Source organism: Excalfactoria chinensis, chromosome 1 (assembly GCF_039878825.1).
Source record: "Excalfactoria chinensis isolate bCotChi1 chromosome 1, bCotChi1.hap2, whole genome shotgun sequence".
Taxonomy (NCBI): Eukaryota; Metazoa; Chordata; class Aves; order Galliformes; family Phasianidae; genus Excalfactoria; species Excalfactoria chinensis.
This window is the reverse complement of record NC_092825.1, coordinates 55,569,346-55,587,430: the sequence shown is the minus strand read 5'-3', so window position 1 is coordinate 55,587,430 and position 18,085 is coordinate 55,569,346. Positions and strand designations below refer to the sequence as shown.

General features: G+C 35.5%; 1 long non-coding RNA gene across 1 annotated transcript in view; it reads left to right on the top strand.

The window, feature by feature from the left end:
- Positions 1 to 4,132, top strand: part of LOC140261443 (uncharacterized) — a 39,448-nt gene extending 35,316 nt beyond the window's left edge. The window contains exon 4 of the long non-coding RNA XR_011905712.1: positions 4,016 to 4,132. This is a non-coding gene — a long non-coding RNA (uncharacterized lncRNA). The remainder of the gene's footprint in view (positions 1 to 4,015) is intronic.
- Positions 4,133 to 18,085: the final 13,953 nt, after the last annotated feature.

Below are 18,085 nucleotides of genomic sequence, written 5' to 3'. Positions count from 1 at the left end.
AGAGATCTGTGGAAGCATATTGCCAGGACCATGTTTTCTGCTTTGGTTATAATCTAGGTCCTTGCAAACTTTCATTTCAAATGGAGATGGTGAAAATTGTCATTTAGGGCTTCGTGTGAACAGAAAATTTTTCTGTCAAACCTTCTTTAAGAAGTTTTTTTTTATTATTGTGGTGTCTTGCAAAACTGAAAAAAAAAAAGTATAAAACATAAAGAAGAAGAAATATATATATATATATAAAAGAATAAATTAAAAGGCTATAATTTTAAAAGGTAATAATTCAAAAATAAAAAAAAAATATATGCTTTTCAGTTTAGATTTAGAGACTAGAACAATACTTGTACACAACTTTTATGGAAGATACGGTCAAATAAATGGTGCATTTCCAGCTATATTGTTTGAAGTGTATCATTTCCAATGACTTTAAGACTTATTTCATGAGGCAAAACAGGAAGATGTAATCAACTGCTAAGAAAAAAAAAAAGTGTCTTTTTAAAAAAGTATTAATACTCAATATAAAAAACAACAACCAACAGAAAGCCATACTCAAAAGCAACCAGGAAATATTTCTGTCTGGTGTTTTCATAGCATTCAAAATATTTTGTTACTTGTTTTTCTAAAAACTTTTTTGATATTGAAGTTCAGTTTCTGGGGGCATGATACATCTAGAGAGCTGTTAGACATTGTCTATCAGTAATAATTACTATCTTGAGTTGAAGTGACAGTTGTGCCCTTCGAATTCACAAAGAAAATGTGCCAACACTTGGAAGGAATCAGGCCAGATGTGGCAAAAGGGCCCCAGGTAAAGATCACGATGACTGAAGTCTGAACAACATGCACATTCCAGCCAAGTGCTCTGAGATGCATTTTCAAAGGGAGTTCAGCTTTGTTTGGAACAATGGTGCAGGAGCAACATGAAGAATTGGTCTCCCTGTCCTCACAGTGCACAGCATGCAAGGTGTGTGTAGGAAGGCAGGTGGTGACTTAAGGGGGGGAAGTGGGAAGGTAGGAGGAGGGATTTGTTGTATTAAACAGAAATTATGTGTGGTGGAAAACAAAGGGGCTGTGTTATATTGTGTGTAGGTTCATGTAGTGGTACAGGGAAGTGTAAACTGAAGAAGATCAGATATTGGCAGAAACAGGTGCAGCATGAAGTACCTCTTTGGTGTTGAAGAATGTGTCTAACTCAAAAAAGGATTTAGTGGACACTGCTTAGTGGTGTAGTTAGTTGGATGTGCAGCCTATTAGTACAGCATAGCAGAATGCTATGGGACAATTTTCTGTACATAAAAAGGGAAGACAACATAAATTCCTTTATAAGTCATAAAATAAGAAGCACAGTGAAGAGGCTGACTGCTTCTGTTCTAGCAAGGGAGTAAAATGGAGTTGATGGACACTATTCATAAATTATTTTATATCTATAATAAAACTTTCTGCTTATGGACTTCTTGAAGGATCCCATATGCAACACACTGTAAATGGAAATAGGAATGAGTCAGCCTGCATCTAGTTTTAAGTATATATGCAAAAAAATATACATTATATATATATATGTATAAGCTTTTATTTCTTTATTTTCCCTAATTCATAGTAAACAAGATAGCACACAGAACAGTTTCATTAACAATTGCAAAAACTGCAAAATGTAAGCAGCTCTCAGCTAGTGACTGAAAAGCAATGACTTCCTCTCAGTTCTGTGGTGGTCATGAGCTGTGCTTATAAGTTTATGATGAAGGCTGAACATGTTTAGTAAGTAGTTCAGAAAAAAAAATAAAAACAGCCAGACTATGCAGAGAAATTGTGAACTAAAGCTTAGTCCTTGTCATGTGTACAGCAATACAGCAAGTCTGTGGGATATAATGAGATCCATCCATGGGTTCCCAGGAAACTGGCAAATGAAGTTGCCAAGCCATTATCCACCATATTTGAAAGGTGGTGGCAGTCTGCTGAAGTTCCCACTGACTGGAAAAGTGGAAACATAACTCCAATTTTCAAGAATGGAAAATAAGAAGATCTAGGGATTTACAGGCCAGTCAGTTTCACCTCTGTGCCTGGAAAGATCATGGAGCAGATCCTCCTGAAGGCCCTACTAATGGAATTGGAAAATAAAAAGGAGGTAATTAGTGGTAACCAACATGATTTCACCAAGGACAAGTTGCGTCTGACAATCTTGATGGCCTTTTATGGTGGAGTTACAGCATCGGTGGATAAAGGAAGAGCAGCTGATGTCATCTTCCTTGACTTGTGCAAAGCATTTGCACTGTTCCACACAACATTCTGGTTGCCAAATTGGAGAAAAATGGATCTGATGAATGTACCTCTCTCTGGTTAAGTAATTGGCTGTATGGTCACACTCAGAGAGTTGTGGTAAATGGTTCAATGTCCAAGTGGAGACTGGTGATGAGTAGTATTCCCCAGGGATTGGTGCTGGGGCTGGTGCTCTTTAGCATCTTTGTAGGCAACATGGACAGTGGGATGGAGTGAAGCCTCAACAGTTTGCAGATGACACCAAGCTGAGTGGTACTGTTGACATGCTAGAAGGAAAGGATACTATCCAGAGCGACCAGCACAGGCTTGAGAGATGGGCCCTTGCCAACCTCATGAAGTTCAACAAGGCCAAGTACAAGGTCCTGCAGCTGGGTAGGAGCAGACCCACGTGCAGATACAGATTGGGAAGAGAATGGTTTGAGAGCAGCCTGAGGTGAAAGATTTGGGAGAACTGGTTGATGACAGATTCAACATCAGATGTCAGTGTGCAACTGCAGCCCAGAAGGCCAACCATATTCTGGCTTACATCAAGAGAAGCATGACCAGCAGGTCGAGGGAGGTGATTCTGCCCCTCTACTTTGCTCTCATGAGACCCCACCCGGAGTACTGCGTCCAGTTCTGGATCCCCCAAAACAAGAAGGACACTGAACTGCTGGAGTGGGTCCAGAGGAGGACCATGAAGATGATCAGAGGGCTGGAGCACCTCACCTACAGGGAGAGACTGAGTGTATTGGTGCTTTTCAGTCTGGAGAAGAAAATGCTCTGGGAGAACTTTATAGCAGCCTTTCAGTACCTGAAGGAGGCCTAAGGAAAGCTGGGGAAAGACTTTTTATACAGGCATGTAGAAACAGAATGAGAGGAAATGGCTTTAAATTGAAAGAGGGTAGATTTAGACTAGATATTAGGAAGAAATTTTTTTACTGTGAAGGTCATGACATGCTGGAAAACATTGCCCAGTGAGGTTGTGAATGGCACTTCAGACCAGGCTGGATGAGGCTTTGAGCAACCTGGTCTAGAGAGAGGTGTCCCTGCCTACAGCTTGGAACTAGATAATCTTAAATTTCCCTTCCAACCCAAACCATTCTATGATTCTATAAAGAAACTCAGCCTCCTAATTATATCTGAAAGAACTGCAAAATCATGGATTGATTCAGTACAGCTCAGTTAATTTGGGTGTATTCCCTAGAGCAATTACAAATGTTGTAATGAGAATAACACAAAATCATGATAAAGTTCTAGGCAGAACTGGATCTATATTTAGCTCCCAAATGAAAAAAAATACATCAGAATACAGGCAAGGAGTGAACACAGTCAACCTGCATTCCCAACTTGGAAAAGCAGGAACCCCATAAACTTCCCTGGTTTCAGGGAATGATGGAGCAAGGCAAATGCCAGTTGCTGCTAGTGGCAAAGATGGCAGTGAAATTTCCCCAAAATTTTCTCATAGAATGTTGTCAAAAGCTGGGTGAGAATAAGCTCATATTGAAACAAAAACATTAGACATTGACTGGGGAACTGAGTTTAAAAGGGTATTAATTGCATTTTATGAATAATCATTCAAGAATACTCACTTCAGTAGAGGTCATAATTCACAGTTAAAACGTTGCAACCATAAACAAGGTTTTGGCAACAAATAAGCCAAATACTTTCATCTTGATTTTGTCTGTGGGACATTTGCTGTAAGCTATTGGAGAAAAACAAAGCCAGTCTTGTGAACCTATGCTGTTCTTTTTATTTCTTTCTACAGGAGAGCATTTATGTACCTGCAGGATCTTTTCCTAGTATCCTCTGATGCATAAAGAAGATTTGTGAAACAAATAAAAGCTTCTTTAGGGTGAGGTATTTATGTAAGCTAAGTGCAAATGTAAGATAAATGCAAATGTTAAGTTATACTTTACTGGGCCAGGAAATTCATGTTAATAAACAAAAGCTTGTTAGGAAGGCACTTAACAGTGTTCTGTGAGTAGCCTGTTTTAGTAATAATGCAGGCATAGAAAACTGAGCTCTTTCCTCCATCCAACTAATCATAAAATGGAAATGTGGGATAGGGCTTCTGTAGAATTTGTGCCAGAAGTGTCTGTCATCCATTCCAGTGTGCTACAGAGTCCTAGCAACAGCAGCAGTTTGGCTATGCAGAGACTAAAAATAATAATAAAAAAGATTCAAATATAATTAGTTGTGGCTGGGGTCTGTTTCCCATAGCCAGGAGTGGTGCATGTAATAGCAACCTCTGCTATGAAAACATCTAAAGCTCGGTGAACCATGCTTGCTACTCACAGGATGCAAAACTCAGTATAACACTGGAGACCTGCTGTCTATCATCAGTGCTGTAGGAGCCAGGAGAGCATTTGGGGAAAACACTGACAAGAGTCTGGTCAAAACCGAGACAAGACACTGTAATGAAACTATTCTATTCCTGCACAAATTTGGTCTCAGACAGTGACACTGGCAATGTTTTCAAAATGCCATCTGGAGACTGGATTTAATTACCAAGACCCAGGCTACCAAGAGTCTTGGAGTTAGCAGAAAGTAGGAAATAAAATCCCTAGGTACTGGAAAAAAATAAAATAAAAAAAAAATCATAATATATATTCAATAGGAATTTCTGTTTAAAGCAGGCAGCACTGACATTCCATTATAGAAGAAAAACAAATAGCTGTTAAAGCATATAGTGTTATTTGTAATCTATTTATTAGAGATCAGAGGGGGAGATAATGAAGAGCCCTGCTGATCAATTCCAATCAGGTGGAGATTCACAGAGGTTACAAGATAAGGCTTCTGTTGTTGATAAGAAGGTTTACAGCTTTTGTTAGCTTGAGGAGGAAGAAATGTAGTATCAGAAAATGATCATCAAGAAGAAGAAGAAAAAAATAAACTGGGATTTTCTTTGTAGTTCCACAAGGGAATCAGAAAAAAGTAACAAAAACAAAACCTCCCTCCATGATAAATACCACCAAAGAGAATTTTCCAGCTTACATTAAAGCTGCACTTTTATTGCAGTTTTTGGTTTGTTCATTTTCTGCCTAGTTGCTAGTCTCCATGTGTGTATGTGCACATATCTGTTGTCTGTAATAAATTTGGAATTCTTTTGCTAGCTTAAATCAGATTTGCCAAGGGAATACAAGTTTCATAGTTGGTATATTCCTCTAACAGTGAAAACTGGCAGCTAGATATGAATGCATTAAAATGTCCTATGGAAAAGACTGCAGTCTGAGCTCACTCTTTTTTAGTTGGCTCTGAATCTACATTAGTGCTTGAGCACAAGTTGCAAAGCAAATAAAACCGGGTCATTCATATTCATATGCAATGCAGGAACAAGTCATGCTGCTGTTTCTAAGGTCCACATCTTTTCTTGTATTTGCTGGCAAGATTGAGGGCTCTAAGAAAGTATAAGTTTAAAGTTGTGTTTTTTAGCTTTAGATTTAAAACTTCTTGAACCAAACTTGTTTGCATCCTGCCAGAGCTTTCTTTCCTTCTGTTTTGTTTTGTTTTTTGTTTTTGTTTTGTTTTGTGAAGCTCTTATCTTCAGGTTTCTGCAAAGATTCTAATAGTGGTATAACTGTTTAATACTCTTACCACAATCAGAGATATTTTCTCTTTGTTGCCAGTTCTCCATTTTTTAGTGTGACATATATCACCAGAAGTGAATAATATGTATACCTTATCCATGGTGTTCCCTTCAAGTATATCAGGCATAGCATTTGCATGTATAAAACATCCTTTTCTCTTACTGTTCTTCATTCATGTGTTAAAATAGAAATACTTAACCTTTTAAAACCTTACTGGAAGCTTGCATTACATAATCTCTACAATTAAAGCCACCTTCTCATTCGAAATATTTAGACCTCACAATGGTAATGGTTTGTTGCTGGAATCTATGCAGAGGAGCAAACAGTAAGATGTCATGTTCATCTTGATGGCAGGATATTTGCAGCACTATTGCCTAAACAGAGGCATTTTAGTCCTCAGCTAAACTATATCATTCCTCCTTCCCCAAGAAAAGCAAGAAAATTCAAAAGATCTCTCTACTTGCTTCAGAACTTAGAAGGATTTCTATGACACCAATTTTGATTTAAAGCCCTTTGCTGCTTTTTCCAGATTTCAAAGAAATCTTTTACTTTCTAGTTCAAGGCATCATAACTTCCTCAAATTGCTTTCTGAAGTCTTCTTGCTGTTTTCCTAATCTTTCAGAATTTTCCCAGAAATTTTGCTTATCAATTGTAAGCATCCTATTAGTTATGGCCAAATAACTCCAAATAACTTGCTTTCTTCATTCTGCAGGTAAGATGTGGGATCTTATTTTTTTTTGCTTTCTCCCCTGAGGAAGTGATTCTGCTTTCATTGGTCAAAGGATAGTTTAATTCTCTAACACTGAGAGAGGAAATACTTTTCACAGAGAAATACCAAAAAGTGTTTTCATTTACATCTGTTTCAGATTTTGCTTTTTCTATCAGGCTCTGCTGGCCTCCATGAAATTCCTAACCTCTGGAAAAACAAGTATCAGACTTGGGCTATAGAAACAGTGATGGACATGAGCTCCCTTTTAAAGGGTTAATCTATCATCTGAGACCTTCTGTTGTAAACTGAACCACACTTTTTGTTTTGTGAAGAAGTTGCTGCCATAAAGGAAAACCTATGCATTCTCAGAAGTATGAATTTGTTGATATTCCTCCAATGCACAATGCTTTGGCTTTTTATTTTCAGACTCATTTGATTTAAAGCATGCTAAGGAACCTGTGGAAACTTTTGAGGTTCTGTTCTAATTAAACTTCCCCAAGCATCCTCTCGACACTTTGGTCCTCACCGTTACTATTGGACTATAGTATGCACAAGCTTTTAGATGACATACAATTTACCTTAGCTGCAGTCAAATTAGAAACACCACGGTAAGAGAGGCCTTACTTGTTTAGGTGTTTTTTTTTTGTTTTGTTTAGAATTTTCTTCCCTCAGTGTATTTCAAACAGCATTCAAGCATGCAAAGACATTTAAAAATGAAATCCAATAAAAAACTAATTAGCTAACACTTCAACATTCCTCCAAGAGTCCAGTTTTCATTTGAACTCAGGGGAAAGTCTTTTATTTTAGATTGAAAGACATGTTCTTCCCTAACCACATTTGAATCAAGATTGAATCAGTAGGCAAGCTACCTATACTCAAGACCTGATTAGAGTACATCCTGATGAGAATATGCATAAAGAATACTGTGTTCAAAATAAAAATTTTAAAAAAAGAAAAAAAAAAAAAAAAGAAAGAAAAAAAAAAGAGATAGAAAAAATAGGATTTATATTTAGATCATGTTTTGAAGAAATCCACCAAAATACTTAAAGTTCCACACAAAACACTGAATACTTGAAATGCTTTCTACTTCAAACTGAACCTGAATAAAACATTTTTCTCCTCTCTGCACAATGATTTTTCAAAGCTATTTGTGTCTGAATGCCCAAAGAGTCCTTTGTGATTATTAACATTTTAATTTTGCAACAACTTTCATTTTTATTTATTTTTTTAATAATTGCATTTGCTATTTTAGCTGCTTTTCTAGTATTTCAGTAAGGCAGTATATGGTGAAATGTCTCCTTATGTATTTTTTAATTTGCTAGTGCCAAGTTGTTTTGTTAAATACAAATAGAACAATGATTGAGGAAATATTTCAGTACCACCAGGATTTTAAAAGTCAAATAAGCTAGTAAAATCATATTTCAGTGATGTTACTAACCATCTATTTCACCTATAAAAATGCCATTGCATAATGTTAACATTTTATGAGAAGAAATGTAAAATTATTAAGGGATATATTTAAGTTCTGAATTTAATGCATTTCGCTACTTTATAAACCACTCTTTTGTAGGAGTCTTTTCCATTTATAGTTTTTTAAGGAAATATGTTTCAAGATAGACTGAAGAGTGTGAAAAAAATGGAAAATGAAAAATTATTTCCTGATGAAAAATACCATCTTCAGATGAGATCCCATATTAACAGACAATATGGTCACAGTGAGCTTAAAGGAAGCTGAAAGTTGAACACTGTGTATGATGGAAATATGGAAAGGTAAAGCCTGTTAAAAATAATAACCAAACATTCCTGCACCTCCTAAAGAAGTCCCACTCCATGACTCCTACTGCCTATAGTCAACAGGTTGGAGGCTGTTCTGTCTCAGCAAGCTCAGTAAACCTCTTAGTAAATCTGAGAAACACAGCTAGCTCAATATCTTAATTAACTCCATCATCTCAAGAGAGTATTGTACTACAGAGTGCATTTTTACAGCCTCTGGTTAATGAATTGTCTCTCATATATGAAGATGTGGACCTTATTTTTCTGCAGTCTAAAGTCAGCAGAGAGCAGGCTGCCATCTGGATGCACTGTTCTGTAATCTCCTTCTAGATCCCATCGCCCCTTTCTGTCATCAAAATGAAGAATTATGATATATCATAGGCTTGTGTTTTGTAGAAAGTCCTCTGTCTTGTTTCTGAGATAACAGGCAGTGGCTGTGAGGGGCTTCAAGTCCTCAATATTTGTGTATTCTAGGATTGTGCTAAGGGAATGCAGCAGGCAGAGCACTGGTTTCTCTCTCATTATTTCAGCTGCCTTTTTTTCCCAACCAATATTAAAATAGACAAATAACATCAACAAAAATAAATAATGTGATCAAAGAAATAACAGGTACAGAACAATTCAAGACAAGTATGGATGAGTTATTCATGTTCCCAAATGGTATCAGATAGGACAGAAAGCCCATAAAAATTCAAAAGTAGAGTGGTACTACAAGTACCCAATGAAATATTCTCTAAGAAGCCCTGTGATACTGTAGTGCTACTTACTCATTATTTTGAAATGAACAACCAGAAGATACTGTAACTGTTCAAGTCTTAGTATAACGATTTGACTTCTGCTTTTTCTGTTGTTTTATTTTATTCTATATTTTTTAATATTTTTCTTCCAGTACTTCCACAGAAAACTTCCTATTTCCAAGAATATCTTTGCTTTCCTCTTACAATCAACAAATTTCAGTTGCTCACTAGAAAAACTCAGAATAGAATGTTCAGGTCTTCTTTGTTAGGATTTTAATCCTAGATTAATGTCCAGTTTTAGGGAGATGAAGGGAAATTACAGAGTAGAGAAATAGTGATTCCTTAAGAGTAATTGCAACAAAAGATTATTACATTAGCATTATATGAAATTCTTTATGAAAATTACATTGTAGAGGATATTTTCTCTAGATTAATATGAAACAAATATAATAAGAGGTTATATATTAGTGAAAATGACTAAATGATCCTGTTATTCACAAAAAGCAGCTGTTCAAGCAGATATTAACTTCCCTAATTATTTAACTAAACCATTATATATATAAATATTCCCAAACTTTAAATAATTCTTGCAATTGATAATACTATGGCAGTCAGATAAATGGAATAAAAATCTGGACATTCATCCTCATGATTTGTTATTGCTAAAGGCAATTAAGATTTGCAAACTTTGTAAAAGGCTCTGGTCTTTTCATCATTTGCTTTACACTTGTTAATTCTCAGTAATAGAAGCTACTCCTACTAACAGAGCTCAGGGTAGATTACAAAGAGACTCAATTTCTTGCACAGGTTACAGGTATACTCTTATCAGTCAATACCCCTATCATTCAGAGTAATGCTTGCTCATTTAAATCTATGCAAACATCAGTCAGAGCAGTGTACGTACTGCAGTTTTATTCAGAAATGTTTGCTGCATCATCACCTCCCAAATGATAGTTGTACTCCCCTGCTTTGAACTATTAGAAGAAATTTTTTCCCAGTATTTCAAGCCTTCGAAAACATTTTGAGAATGGATGCTTTTGTCTAAAGATCCACTAGTCATGAAAGTAATACTACACTCATCCTGTGAAAAATACAGGATTGTAAATAATTTTTTAGTATTTCTGTTTTTCAATAATTATATTCACAGTAGGCATGTGAAGACAATAAACAATTTTACTGTTATAGTAAGGCAATGTGAGATTTTTGGTGCCTTATTCACTGCTCATTACTCCATCTCTATTTTTTATGCAACTCCTATTTACTATGTTGCATTAAGACAAATGTTGCACTTATCTTTCACAGCGTTAATCAAGGTATAAGAAATCATATAATAGAAACAGTGCTTAAATCCCATATTCAGTCTTCATCATTTATATCTCTCCTCTGCTGAATGTTACCTTGATCTAAGTTGCTCAAGATGGTGAGGTAGCCTGAGAGTCAGGAATAAGTTTTTTGTTTTGGAGTTCATTTATCATTTTTGAGTAAATTATATAGAGCACAGCACTTCCAGTCCTTTGCTGTGTCTGTGCACAGGGATTGTGTTCTGCCTGCCCTGTTATACATCAGGAGTAGTTTTATAGTGCTTTGTAGTGAGAGCATTTTCCTTTGAATCAAGTTGTTCTTGCCAGAGTAGAGCAACAAATTTGCCACATTCCTATGCCAATCCCAATCTTACATCACAACAGTAATCATTAATCATATGTCTAATACACATAATCAATCCATAATATTCATCGTCACTCAAATGTTCTGAAAAGAGGGCAATTAAAATGCAATGATTTATGCTCCAATATGCTCTAATTTTAAATCTGAAGCAGCTCAGTGTGTAATTTTTCCAAATGACTGTAATTCTTACACTAGAATAAATTATATCTGAAAGGGAATTTTGAGCATAGTTTTCTAGGATTTATGCTTACCTTGAAAATCTCAGAATGCCTTCTAAATATTAATCTCAGACATGGAAAAGGAAGATCAATTACCTGACCCAAGAATTGATGTCACTGTTACAAGTAAGAATGACACAAAATAAGTACACTGTATTATCTTAGTTTATTACCTTCCAGAAGATGAGAAAGGAAATTGATTCAGGAAACTGAATCAAAATTAAGTGGTAGGTGACAGGTGACAGTATTTTTCAAGATTCTGTAAAGATAGAAAAACTAATGACAGGTATAAAAAAATAATAAAAAAAGAAATAAATGCATAAAACAGAGCAAAAACATCTTTCCGAACTCTCACTTAAGACACACTGAACTGCTATAGAAAAATCTATTATTTTCTCCTGATTATTGTAGCATACTGGTTTGAACTGAAAGCCTGTCTTTAACTAGTAAGAACATGAACAATACTTTCAATATAAAGGTTACGTTCAAGAAAGAGTTTGTATCCAGTGTGGAGGATGCAGTGAACACACCAAATATGATTTTTGTGGGGCTTCAGTCTCCAGTCTGGTTCTGTGTCCTTAACTCATGGCACACTTAACCTGTGGATCATTAGCAGTTGGCAAGCATCTTCCAGTTCAGTCTGATCTGCAAAGAGTGAGTTCATTTCATGAGTTAATGGACTGATTTGGAAAGAAATCACATCATGCACTCCAAAACTTCATGATGGTAAGCGACGTGCAGGAAAAGGAGACAGCAGAAAGAGAAAATTCTAAAACACTCACAGATGATGTGAACTAAAATTCTAATGTCAAATCCTCCCACGTTACACCCATCACCTTCCATAAAGGAAGGTAGCATCATTTATGCTACATCAGAATATGTACTTTATCTATGTCATAATCTATGAAAAAAAAAATAAAAATAATAGTATGAGGCTATTGGAGACATTGAATGTGGAATAAAGTACCATATAATTTACAGAGAGCAATTAAGCAAAGTACAGTACTTCTTTAGGAAAAAGAAACTAATTGGCATCATTAAACACCATATATTTTGGGATAAAATGTCTTCAGGTTACAGAAACAATTCTTTGGTTGTCCAGATATCTGGAGAGAACATCTATAAGTTCAAGTGACATTTTTTTTCTTCCACAGATATCACCACAAGTAATAAAAACTGTGTAGTCCAAACTAGCCAGTAGATTGTATTTTGCACTTAGATTGCCTTTCAGCTACATCCCCAGTGACAACTGGTGCAACCTATTGAGAGAAGAGTGATTGTTTTGCAGTTCAAGACGAGAATTTAGCAAGCAGTTATTTGGTGATATGCATGAAGGATTCAGGTTTTGTTCATTTCAGCACAGCTGCTCTTACTCTATGAGGCTTTCCTTCATTTTGTCACTGGAGTCAGTAAATCAAAACCAGAAACAAGTCTTAAATTACTTTCACACCAGAACTACTTCAACTTCTATTTCTCCTACTTTACACTTTTATCCTGTCCTTATTAGTCACAATATTTTACCTAATGGTCTATAATTTTTCACATTTCAGTATCTATCAGATGCAAAAAGAAATATCTGTTTTCCATATTTGAAGGTTATATCTTATTTGGACTACAAAGTTCATCATAAAACCTGTATTATCAAACATACTTGTATTTTTAGTCAGCTAATGCGAACATAAACTTTAGTAACAAATTACTTATGAAAGGCAGAAGATATTTTCTACATAATTTTATGTCATTTGGCAAAACTTTGATCAACCTTCTTTTATAAATTTTGATATGTAATTATTGACAGTGATGCAACTATTTGAAAGATCACCTATTTATTTTACCTCTAATTGCTTTCTCTGAGTATCTTCAACTATTATGGGAATAAAAACAAATTGATAAAATTATTTTATTGAAAAGGAAAAATAAATCAGAAACTTAAATTTTCAGAATTTCTGTGTTTTTGTTTGTTTGTTTGTTTTGTTTGTTTGTTTTTCCTTCCCTCTCTCTAAAGTAAAAATTTTTAGTTTAGAGAAAGGAGTTTTTCTGATGTTTCCATCTGGAAAACATTGTACAATATACAAAATTATCTATTATAGTTTTAAGGCAAGTGAGTGGAGAGAAATCAAATTACAAAGTTAAAATTATGAAATATCTTCCATTAGCACAGAAGTATCTCCAGCAATGCTATTTATACAAAATACGTCCTTCCTGATAATCACATCATAAGCAAGAAAGCAACTTACTACCTTTCTTATTAAGTTAATTTATTGTTTCAGATTCACAGACCACAGGCCCTTAAAATGTGTAAGACAGTATACTTACTTATAAGTACTATTTAAAACAAATTACTGGACAATTTTAACATGTGACTGCCCATTACTGCTAATTGGTACATCTTGCAGTAGTACAACAACAACAAAACGTATTTTTACTTCAAAAGTAAACAGTATCTTTTCATATGAAATCCTTAAACACCTAGAATTGGTGTGCCAAGAATTTTAATGAAAATTCTGATCATCTCATCTAAGATTGATTGTGATTCTCTATAGTCTATATTTTCAAAAAAACAAAGTCTGATTATGCCCTTAGTATAAAGAAGTAATTAAGTCATAGATTCTTTCTGTGGAGTAGAGTCTCAAGGGTATGTGGTATAGCTCTTCTCATTGATCTGTGGGAAAATTTCTTAACTTCAGTGATCTCGTTAAATATGGGACTTTCAAAGATGAAAGGTTAGATCTGTTAGCTGAGTCCTACTGTGATTCATTGGATCATGCTTCCCTGATTTCTTTGAAATTTCCCATTCAGTGATAAGGTAGTGTACCTTGAATAGTTTTTGTAGTTTAGACAGCTTTTGATAATGCTTCTTATATGGTTCTGGAGATGAGAAGGCTCTGGGGAGACCCCATTGCGATATTCCAATACTTGAAAGGAGCTTACAGGCAGGAAAGGGACCAGCATTTTATGCAGTAGGGCAAGGGGGAATAGATTTAAACTGAAAGATGGGAGGTTTAGGTTAGATGTTAGAAGGAAATTCTTCTCTTAGAGGGTGCTGAAGCATTGACTGGAACAAGCCGATCAGAGAAGCTGTGGATGCTCCATTCCCGGAGGCATTCAAGGCATTCCTGGGCAGTTTGAACTAGTGGATGGCAAACCTGCCCAGGGCAGAGGGTTGGAACTAGATGAACTAGAGTTAATACTTAAAAGTTAAAGTATACACGATGTATATTAGTCTAGTGTTCATGACTAAGGAATTTTTAATGATTACATATCATGCAAATGGACATCAGGAAAAAAAAACAAAAACAAATCATTCATTTTTAAGCATTCTTTGTTATATTGCTGTGTATCAATGGTTCTGGCTCACCTGCAGATTAAAATAAGCTATTTAGAAATTAATTAATTAATTAGTTAATTTTGTATGCATAGGATTAGTGGGGATAAATTCAAGCTATGTTTTAAACTGAAAATTTGTAGATGACTGATCCCAGGGAAATATAGTACAACCCATCAACTGTTAGTCCTATGAGGGTTTTTACATTAGGTACATGCCAGCTATCATGAATGCAGAGGCTGTATTTTTGTTGATATATTCTGTGCTGAGGCTTTGAAACCAGGAATGAGGAAAGAGTAGACTACAGGAGAGAAAGAAATACAGATGCAGAAACAAATGAGCTACAGTGCAGATGCAGTAGTGCCACATCATAATTGACTAATCTGATATTTTCCTGTTTCAAGAGTGCAGATTGTCTAGAGAAACAAAAACAATAGTACTAAACTATTAATTCAGCAGACATCTACTAAAAGGATACAGGAAATTGTTAATGAAAGTAGAGAGTAGGAAGATTATTACATGAATAGCAAAGCAAACAAGAAGCAGGATGAAGAGATGTCCATATTGCATTGAAATAGAACATGCTGTATAGAAGGATGGTTTAGTACAATTTTGAAAATTTTTCTACTTAGTACTTTCATTAGAATCCCTATTACTAAACGAATATACAATGGCATTTTTTTAAGACATCGAATCACAGACTTGCAGGGGTTGGAAGGGATCTTAAAAGATCATCGAGTCCAAGCTATCACTGAGGCACAGCACAGTCAGGAAGAATTAAATGCCTTAGAGACAGTCATTAGAGAGACAGGATGAAATTTGATAGTGAATGCAGCTTTGTTTATGAATTAACAAGAAGGACTAAGGGATAAATAGTTTGAAAATACAAAGGTGCTGGAAGATTTTGAGGGTCAAAAGGATCAAGATATGGTTCAGCAAGGTACACAACTCAGGGACCCAGTAAACATGTACCTTTGTTGATAGAAATATCAGTCATTCTAATCATTGTTCTAAAGCAATTCTGTACCAGTGCAATGATACTTCATATATATACTCAGCAAAAGCATTTTACTCCGTTGGTGTCCCACTGCCTGTAGAGCATCTTCTCTCTGTTTTGATAACATTTTTCAATAATTAAATTTCTCTAATAGCTGCAAGTTTTTGTAAAACATCTTCACTTCATTAATTTAACAGCCAGCGTAGAATTTTAAGTGGCAAATATTCCCAAACTTCAGCAGCTTTGCAGATGTTGCAATGGATAGAACTACAGTGAATTAAGGCATATTAGTTACAGTAACATGCAATTAGTCACATTCAATTACATTTGTTTATTCTGATAAGACTGAAAAAACAATCTGTTATTTCAACAACATGAAAATGACTTTAGATTATCTGGTGTGTTTTCTTTGTGAAGGACTGAATTTTTTACCCTCTTCACTCATACTTGTTGAGAATTTGAACTCCTTTCCAACTTCTTCCTAACCTCCTATACTCTCTTTTCCCATCTTCTAGAATGTCAAGCTTGTTTCTGTCCAATGCTTTCTCACTAAAATTGCAACATTTTCCAGCCATGGAGGTTTTCTTAGCCTATTGATCCTTCTAGAAGTCTCACCTTGTTTGACTTCTGAAATTGACTCTTGGAGCTTTTTGCACCCTGAAAATGCTAGTAAAACTGAGACAGGAAAATACGGTGTTTCAACACATTGTAAAACAGAGAGCTTGAAGTACACATATTCTGAGCCTTTATTCCAGTGTTGCACAACCAGAAAAGGGAATTCATTGTACTGTAATTTGGCTTTCCCCATCTAATATGTCTTTCACTTTATTTAAGATGAAAGACCCTGCCTTTTACTGCAAATGCAAGATGCCACTTCATGATACATAAAAAATAAAAGTGAAGACATATCTGTGTATTTGAGAATATTCATAGTGCAGGCTAATGCAGAAAGCAATTATTAACCTCATCTGGCATACATAAATGATTTAGGGAGGAGGGGACTCTGGATGCTGGAAGTAGTTAAACACAGAAAGCTTAAATGCACAACATCCTTAAAAACTAAAGCAAAACTAAAAAAAAAATTCGAAATTGCTTATTTTTGTTCTCTGTGCCTGTATTTGTATTCGAGCACATGTGTGCTTCCAGGCTCTCTTGTAATCAAAACTACTATTTGTATTTGAAGTACATTCTCTCATTAAGTATCCCTGTATTTTGGTTTTAAAATTATACATATTCCAATTTACTGAACATTTTTTTATTTGACGTTAAAGGACAAGGAACAGAGATACAAGGCAACTGAAATGAATTCTGTTTTTTTGTTTGTTTGTTTGTTGTTTTTTTTTAGCAAATAACAATACTCATTAACTCAGAGAAGTTCATTATATTGTGAAATTCCCCGCTGCTTTGTTATTTGAATAATCAGTTTACAAAATTAGATCAGAAAAATCTTACAAATTGCAATAAAGTTTTGCTTGCAAAAAAAGCAAAAAGTGTTTATCTTAACTCAAGTGTATAACTATAATATATCATCATAGTAATTAGAGTTATATCTGCATATCAGTGTCCTGATGCTACATTTATGATCAACAGATCAGTAAAGCAAGCATAATATAAAGTAGAATAAATATATAATTCTGGATCGTTTCTCTTTTGAAATGTCATTCAAATGCAAGCAAAGATCTGAGGGACATAAATCTATATTTGAACAGGCATCTGAATTCAAGATGTAGAAGACTGCATCTATGGTTAATGCAATGAACTGTCACTGGTCATTGAGAAAAGCTTATTTGTAACTGGGACCTCTCTGTGGTCCAAAAGGGGACATTGTCTCCTGGTTATTATGTCCTGCTCAGGATGTTCCACATGAAGGTCATACTCAACTGTACTGGGTCATTTGTTGGATATGCATTTTCATGTTACAGATCTGCAGAATATGCTTCTGGTAAGCAATCACAAGAGACACCATTTTGTCATCTTGGACATTGAGAATCACCTCTAATTATTATCCCACCAAGATGCACGGCATATTCCTGCAGGTCCAGGCTGGCTTCCTCTTTTCAAGCAGTGAATGTTACTGGGGCCCCAGGGAAGATGTCGTCTGGGAGCAATTTTGAGGACCCCTATTGCCATGGTACCATGACTGTCAGCATCTGTCTAGAATTAGACAACTTGAATGCTTAGAACTGATTACCATTTGCAGACACTCTCTCCAGTGATTTTCCCACCTTCTTATCAGTTTCAGTAATCTCAAGGCACTCCAAACGCAACATTTCCTTATTAGTAAAGAGGGCTGTCATCCTTCTCTTTGAAGCTGTCCTAGGCATTCAGCATATACTAGCTGTACCATGAGTAAGATGTCAACCCCAATGTCTTTTTATCTCTTCTTTCAGGAATTTTCTATCCTGAGGACTAGCTTTCTTGTGGGAGAGTTTATAGGCCAGAATGAACCCAAGAGACAATCCCTCAGTAAAGCAAACAACAAAAAACATTATATGTCAAGGCTACAAAAAGCGATCCCCTAAAGGCTTCCTAGAAACAATAGGACAGTAGAGGCTGCTTTCCTCAGTGGCTCTGTCAACACTGCTGAATCATAGAATCCTTTGAGTTTGAAGGGACCTTTAAAGGTCATCTAGTCAAACTGTCCTGAATGATATAGCAACAGAGACTAAATCTTGGTGCTATAGTCAAGCAGTATATTACTAAGTTCTTTTTCCCTCAGCTCTGAGTCAGTGTCTCCATACTGCACACTACTTGAAGGGATCCTCTTTTATGTGCATCCTACTTGTCTTTATGCCTATTTACCAGGGGGCCCTTCCATAGCATA